This window comes from Daucus carota, chromosome 3 (genome assembly GCF_001625215.2).
Source record: "Daucus carota subsp. sativus chromosome 3, DH1 v3.0, whole genome shotgun sequence".
Taxonomy (NCBI): domain Eukaryota; kingdom Viridiplantae; phylum Streptophyta; class Magnoliopsida; order Apiales; family Apiaceae; genus Daucus; species Daucus carota.
Window position 1 is genome coordinate 14,782,186 of NC_030383.2, and position 8,565 is coordinate 14,790,750.

Consider the following 8,565-nt stretch of genomic DNA (forward strand, 5'->3'; position numbering starts at 1 on the left):
CTTGTCCCTCGTGCTGATTGGGTTATTTTTTGCAATGATGTCTTTGAGGCGAGGTAAGTTATGGATTTTACTTTGATGTCACTTTTATAATGTTGTTGCACACACTAAATCTGAATTTGCTAAAAGAAATAATGCATCTACATTGATTCAAGTGGTTTTGTCACACAGTTGACATTTTTGATGGTGATTCCTGAAACAATATTAACAAATAAAGTGGAATTTTATGATTTTTAAAGACTACAAACATATAAATAAAGGAACTATCATGATTTTTAACATCTTTCAAAAGTTTATACCTTGAAAAAAGAGGGAGATCTTGGCGAAAAGACCTCTTTACTTGTATGGAACAGGGTGAAGTAGTAAAGAGTGTTTGAGAAGAGTGCAACTCTCTCAAAAGGATATATAGGTTATATATTGTTCATAATATATAATATAATTTTAGTGCATGTTCATAATACAAACAATTAAATGAAACTAAGTATGGATATTCTACAAACCACAAAAATCACAAAATAATATAATTCACAAACCCGCAACCCTATATCCATTTATCACTGGCACGTGATTTTTATTTGAAATAATTCTAGACTTATCATCCAAAAGCAAGCTCATGTGGTTCACAAAAGAACATAGACCTCTAGCTCTTCCATTATCTTTCCATTATTTGTGAAAGATAACATACATGAACTATATTAGCAACATTGTATCACAAAGAAAGATTCAATAAAAATTTACATTTTACACATATCTCTGCCTCTTATTATTGCCTTGTGTTCTAGAAAGCGGAAGGAAAAAAATACTTATCTGTAATAATGTTCGCACAATAATCAGGCTATCAATATCGCATATTATCATAGCAAATCTCGTGTAAAGAAAATCTTGATATTAAATAAATTAGAGTGATTGACACTTTGCACCCCTTATGTTTAGGCGCTTTTTCGATTTGATCTCAAACAATTTTTTTTTGGCAGTATGCACCCTAAAGTTTGAAAAGCGCTTCGCTTTGCACCCCTTTGACCACTCTCCGTTTAATTGACCGTTAAAGTTAACAGATGCGGGGTTTACACTTTGCACCCCACATTTGTTAATTTTTTTTCATGAGTATTTTTTTCATGAGTTTTTTTTCTGTTAACAGATGTGATTATTTTCCATGCTTTTTAATCAACATCTTTAAGGCTTGCCGTGAATTTTACAAATTCTCACCTCCGCTCAATGGTGGAGCCAGTGATTTAATAGGAGTTCCCAGCTGAAGTTGCATCTGATTCCTCTGTTTTTACTCGTACATGTTCTCAGCTTTATCTGGTGACAACAATTCATTATCACCGTGCAGTTTTGAAATCAGCCTTGAATACTGGTATAGGACCATTACCAACTCATAGCAAAGAAGGGGAAATTGCGGTAAACCAAGTGACAAACCAAGTGACAACATGGCACCTAATTTGAGCATGCTCAACTCAATATAGAAGCAATGTTGTCTACGATTGTATACCAACTGTACATTTCAAACTCATTTTACATGTTCATTAACTTTGATCAGTAATAGATTTCTTGTTTGCTTAGCCCAAAGCAATGTCAGTCAAATAATAATGGTCCCTTTGAGTTGCAGCACTATAACACAGGATATCCAGTAATCCAGATATGTTTACTCGGAAAATGGCTGCGGGAATTATGATGAACAAATGCATTTTGCATTTAGAAGTACTGTGAATGCCCACAATGACACCTGCAAACGATAACGTGGGAAGCTATAACAAGAAAAATATAAGTTTGTATTATCAGAAATCTTTCAGAAACCACAAATTGAAACTGGTAGTACATAAAAAAAAAAAAAATTGCTCCGAGAAAAAAATTGCTCATTAAAAAAAATTAACAGATGTGGGGTGCAAAGTGCAAACTGTGGGGTGCAAAGTGTAAACTCCGCATCTGTTAATTTTAACGGTCAATTAAACGGAGAGTGGTCAAAAGGGTGCAAAGCGAAGCGCTTTTCAAACTTTAGGGTGCATACTGCCAAAAAAAATTGTTTGAGATCAAATCGAAAAAGCGCCTAAACATAAGGGGTGCAAAGTGTTAATCACTCAATAAATTATAACAAATGTGGAACAAAATGTGACAAGCATAATTTAAAATAATTACTACAATCTTACAAAAAAGACACAGAATAACATGTTGGATCACACACAATGAAGTAATCTAAAATGTGTATACATGATATCATTTTGTTTATGAAATATATCTAAAAGTACCTCGGCTCTGACAAGATCGTTGGCACTTAGCATACATTTTTACAAGTCATTTATTATTTTCCACATCTTTGCACTCACTTGCAATGGGAGTTACATATTCAAACCTTATAATAATTTATCAATACAAGAATTTTAATAGAGAAAAGAATAATTGGATGTTTATTATCTCTGCCCACCACCGGGCTGAAAATTGACTATATAGTTTTAAAAGAAGATTGTATATGAAGTGTATTTAAAATCAAACAAAATATATTAACAAACCAATTATGACAATCATGTCAGGAACTTCATGATTTAATATATCATTTGTGTCCTACTCACTTAAGCCTAAAGGCGCTGAGTGCAAAGTCAATAAGGAGCTCAACTATAAGGACATGTGTGCTTTAATTAACCCACCAGTTTCATGAGCTTGATAAAGAATTAATGAATCAATCAAGTTTGGAAAAGCACTATTAGATCTAAGGTACAACCTGCCGATTTAGTCTTTTTATATTATTCATGCCAAAAGTGCAAAATATTTGGCATTCATTTTATGGATGTCTACTGTGACTTGGTAATTTTCTTTTACTAAATTCTAGCTTTAAATCTACATTTTATAAGATTAACTCTATTTTAACTCTATAAATACAACCAAAGTTTTCGTCTAAACTTATTCATGATCACGTAGAAAGAGATGAGACAAAAACATACGCGGACCAAAAAAGAAAAAAACATTAAAAAACATCACGGGCACTAATAAAAATGATTGTAATTCATGAAGTAATAAATTTACATTGAAAAAAGATTGCAGCTAATATAGTTGTGTATAAATATTTGTTACCTTATGCAAACTTTGTTACTTATCCTCTTGCAGGGCCAAGACTTCTTGCTGAGATAAAATGTCATTGCTAATGCTTTTAGATTGCACACCAGTAGAATCATAAGGCTTGGATGGACTTCAGTCGTAACACTAAAAAAGTCTATTTCGCGGACAGCACAAAGATCATGAACTGTGGTCACAGACTCAAGGACTTTTTTCAACCTCTCACTCTGCCAAACAAAAAAAGAAGGGACAATAATTATCTTTCTGGCTCACCGAGCACATACAAGGTCATTCATAAGAAATTTTACCTTTCCTTTTTGCAGTTGTTGAAGTTGAGCAAGAGATTCTTTTAATTTCTTCGGTGATAAATCAGACTATCGACTGCAGGGTTACCCTCGTGGTCTGCTGTAGGCTTTCATCAAACTTCTGCGATCAAACAAAGTTAGATGTGACTTACATCAGCCTCAACAAATATCACTTCAATAATACCAATAAGTAACAAAATAAAAGGAGATTAATTAAAGTAGATATTTAATTAACTTACAGCATAACTCATAGCGGATCACTTGTCGATGTTTTTGGTTTAATTAGTCAGCGAAATGGTATACAAATGAATTTCCTTTATAAAAAAACCTGAATCAAGCGATGATATCAAAACTACTTAACCTTCCAGCAGGCAGCAACACAATTATTATTTTTGTTGATTTAATGTGCCTGAATATATATATAAACATAGAGTTTAATAGGGGTAATATTATGGAGATCACACCTATTTACATCAATAATAAAAAATTGGATCATATATTGGTCTGTTTATGGGGCCTAAAAACAATTTAAATAATACATAGAAAGAATTAATAAACAATACATCGACAATGCATGCTAATATTAATATATTTCTATTCAATGCATGCATAAAAAACATTATATTTCTCAATTAAACTACCAATTTATGCCACTCATTGTCACATTAGGACGAGAGGTTCAAGAATGACTATTACAATGAACATCCGTGGGTCTAAATTTGGATCCAAAAATTTCATAGTTGTGAGTCCAAAACATCTCAGAGTATACCCAAACCTAATCCATGTTAGACGTCCAACTTTTTGAACAATGGGTGTTGGGTTTTTAACCTAATATATGTATATTAGGTACTCCAAAACATAATACAAAGTAGAGAACGCATCAAGTAACTATATTATTAGCTGAAGACAGAAAATTTGATTGCTAAGCATCATTGGTTCGAACTATAGCAGAAAAACAGTGGGCATATATCATGCACATAACTGATGGAACAATAAATAAAAAAGGAAAGCGATAGAAACAAAGAAAGGGCATGTACCTTCAGATCTTTATACGTTAAAAGTTCTGAAATTGCAAGGCAAACAAAAAGAAGAATGAAAAAAGAGAGAAAGAGCAAGTACCTCTTGTTGATATATTATTAACACTATATCCTTCAGCATAATGAACAGCATCTCTAGGGGTAACATCAGAAACAGCATTGCAGAGTTCGTTAGCAAACAGGCCAGAACCATCAAGCTCTGGCGATGATGATCGCCAGGCTGGATCACCATAAAATAAACCACCACCAGGGGAATTCCCAAAATCCCCCTCTTTACTATCAGCCGCCGCCGCATACATAGAAGATGTTGGAGCAATATTGCAGCTTGTGTTATCGTAAAAACCTCAGGCCCAACTCAAGACTGCTGTCAGCACTATCAAATTTAAACTGCCTCAAACACTCATTGCAGAAGCATCTCCATTTGCAATTCGAACAATTGACCATACTGCTTTTAATCCTTTTAAATTTGTGACAAGTTAAACTCCCCTGCTCTGGATACCGATTTGAGTTGTCCTACATCAAAATAATTGTCAAATTCGGCAGACACTACAGCCGCAGAAATATGGCACAAATGCACATTAAGAATGAATGAGCGTGCAGAATGATATGAATACGGTGAGATTAAATTCAAGAGAGAGGGAAGGAGGGAGCTCAATGCATTAATCTAACTGAATGAATGTTTATATATTTGTCACACTACAGTTGTACTCCAACTAATACCAACCAAAAGTAAGATATTAAGAATATGCACAAAGCATATACAGTTATATACATAGCTAATATAGCCAAGATGATAAACCACAACAGCATCTAGACGCAGAGAAAATAATGAATAATGACAACTTTCATCTAGATGATAAATTTTCATGTACATAAGTAAATCTGAGACATAATGGACAACTCCTAAGTAGCACAACTCTAAGGAAAATGCCCCAGTCAAAAATAATATCAAATAACATGCAGGCAACGAACCAAAATCTGGGAAACGAACCAAAATCTTAGAAACCATACCTGGGTCCTGACGAGCAGCATTCCGCAATCACTTCACCGCCTTGCGCTCCTCTGCAACCTCTTTGGTCAGGCGCGGGTTGGGTCTGCCACGTTTTTTCACATGCATTTTCTTGCTCTTTTTTCCCCTAGTTCTCTTTTCCCGAAAAGGATATCAACAAATTCCAACACAAAATTCCCCAGACCAGTAACATGTGAATCTCCACCCGAGGGACCCGATTTCGCCAAGCCAAAGTCTGATATCTTTGGATTATAGTCCTTCATAAAATAAACTGAAATTCTTTCAGAATTGCTCAGAAGCTCATAAAAACCATATTTGTAAAGCGAAGCTTGAAACCACACAAGACGCGCACAATGAGAACATCTAACAAATTGATTTCTTAAAGTACAAAATTATTGTCATTAGATATTATCACAATAGTGAAAATAAAAAGTTGTCACACTTTTATAGTGCCTGCTACCATCTGTTCTTAGAAACAAGCTTAATCATATACTAAAGGTGTCTTTTATATTTCCATTAGAGATTATGTCTGATGACACAGGGTCTGTTCAAGATTTAGTTCTGCACCTCTTGTGAAATAACAAATGATTTAGATACTGTAGATATGCGCTTGTCTAGTTCAACCGAGGATTGGTTATTGTTTTTAGGAGATGCACTAAACGTATGCAAGGGGAACGACTTAGTTTCTTGATCATGCTCCAGGATTAAAATTGTTAAAACAAAACTTAAGGGGGACTAAATCTCCAGATATCAAGTGCATTTTTGTCAGAGCACAACAAATAAGGTGAGAAGATTTTATGAATCTCCAGATAAAGATAGCAGCTCGTACTGTTATGAATTGATGAATTAACATGGGTATAAGCAAAGATTTAGAGAATAAATTATAGCAACTGTAATCCTTATTTAGTAGCTATTTTCTTTTTCCCTCCCTCTTTCTCTAATATCGGTTTCTCATGATCCAATTTGTTATGTCAAATGCTGAGAAATGGATTGTTTAGAATCTCACCATATCAAGCAGTATGTTGGAGGCCTTAAAGTCTCAGTAAATGATTTTCTTTTCTGAACTATGCAAGAATTCAAGTCCCCGTGCAGCTCCAATGGCTATTTTTAGCCGTTTGTCCCATGACAGTAGTTCAGTAGCAGAACTCCCTGAACAACAGAATCCATCATTAGAACACTTTATCACCAAAGAAGACTCAAAGAAATTTTTATTTCTTGCTTGTTATTAATTTCACTTCAAGTTCTTACTCCTAAAAAGATGGTTTTCCAAGCTTCCCTTCTGCATAAACTCATATACGAGTACGAGCTCTTGATCCTCCCCACAGTATCCCAATAACTTGACCAAGTTGGGATGACAAAGAGTTCCTAAAAACTTTACTTCTGGCTGCATTTCAGTGAAGAAGAAACCAAACACTTATAAGCAAAATATGTCATCATCTAAGGCTAGGAAGACATTAATTCAGAAATTTCTCATGTCAAGCATAGAGGGAACTCTAATTAGTCATCAAATGTTACCTGCCATTCTTGAAATCCCTGCACGCTTTCATGGTTCAATTTCTTGACAGCAACCATTATCCCTGAGCCAGCCTTACAGGGCTCAAGCGTGTTCTCATCCACCCAACCCTTGTAAACTGTCCCGAAACCTCCCACACCTAACACAGTATCTTTTTTAAAACTTTTAGTGGCATTCTTCAAATCCGAAAAGCTATAAACCTTGAGGTTTAGAGTAGCCAAAATCTCTCCCATAGAAGAAGTCCCAGTCCCACAACTTGCTGCCATGGAAAACTGGCTCTGACTTTGCTGGCCTGCACTGCTGCTGGTGACAGAGGAGCCTCCACCATTTGTGTTACTCAATGTCCCTAAAAGTAATACCAATTAATTTGCATTAGTTCAAGTCAATTGGAAAAAACTAATTTAGCAAAAAAAATTCCAAATTAACCAGACAGATGACTTTTATCGAAACCACATAAATCAGAGACCTCGGAGACCATACATGTTCTGAAAGCGCGAATATTGTTTCGGAAAACATGTTGTGCACACATTATAGCATAGAACCTCTTTACTAAACACATGTATACACTATCCAAGACAAAAATGAAGCTAAGGCAAACAAAAAACATGTAATAATACAGGCAGTTAAGGCAAACAGATATTCTAAGCTGAAATACACAGAGACTAACCAGAAGTTGTAGTGTATGTGGAAGGTCTAGTGGTATCTGGATTGGTACTTTGATTCGAATATATGTTGGAAACAGACTTTTCAGCAGCACCATGAGATTTTGAGCTCATCAAACAATTACCCATCTCAACAATCTCTCTCTGTCTCTCTCAAAAAATCTCTCTGACAGAATACTTTGCTGAATTTAGCATAGAAGGCAGAGAGAGAGAGATATGAAGGAGTTGAATTTGCTGTATGAATGAAAGACTGTAAAGGGAAAAAAGAAGAAATTTGTTTGCAACTTCCTGGAGCAATAAAGTAAGATTTAATTGATCAAAGAACATTCTCTCATTTAAATAAACTAGTAAAAGTTATCACTAATTTTGCAAAGATTATCATAAGTATGAGATATGTCTGGCTAAACTTGACATCTTGTAAGCCAGGTATGTGTTGCACAATTAGGAATGCAAGAAAAAACAGTTCATCTCAAGAAAGTGTTTTGAATATGCAGAAGCTTATCAATCCTACAATTGGAAGAAATGATATATATATATACATCTAAGCTTGAATTCACAAAATTTAACTAACATTAAATTACCATGTCATTGTAATAGGAGAAGATTATATATATTTTTTCTGACTAAAACGAGGGATCGTTTTATTGATATAAAATCAGAAATACATCTCAAGATATACTAAAACTCATCATACTAACCGAAAGGCATACTTCACCGGTCACAAGACCGATGCTTGACTAACATTAGTACACTATGGCAGGCGCAGCAATTTTTTAAGGCTTAGACTATATGAAAAAGGTACGTATCTGATACACTCTTTATCACCAAATCTGATATATTTGCGACTTTTTGTAGTTGGATTGTAACATATGGCATGACGAGGAAAACACAGTATCACAATCTCTCCATTTTCCAGACATTTCACAGGCTCTATTATCTTGTCTGGAACAATTGCAAGATTATGCAGAACAAACTTCTTAGTCCATGATTTTTC

At 34.6% G+C, this 8,565-nt stretch overlaps 1 pseudogene; it reads right to left on the bottom strand.

Annotated features, from left to right (window-relative positions):
* Window positions 1–2,544: 2,544 nt before the first annotated feature.
* On the bottom strand, window positions 2,545–8,083 carry LOC135151634 (probable serine/threonine-protein kinase PIX13; annotated as a pseudogene).
* Between the last annotated feature and the right edge of the window lie 482 nt (window positions 8,084–8,565).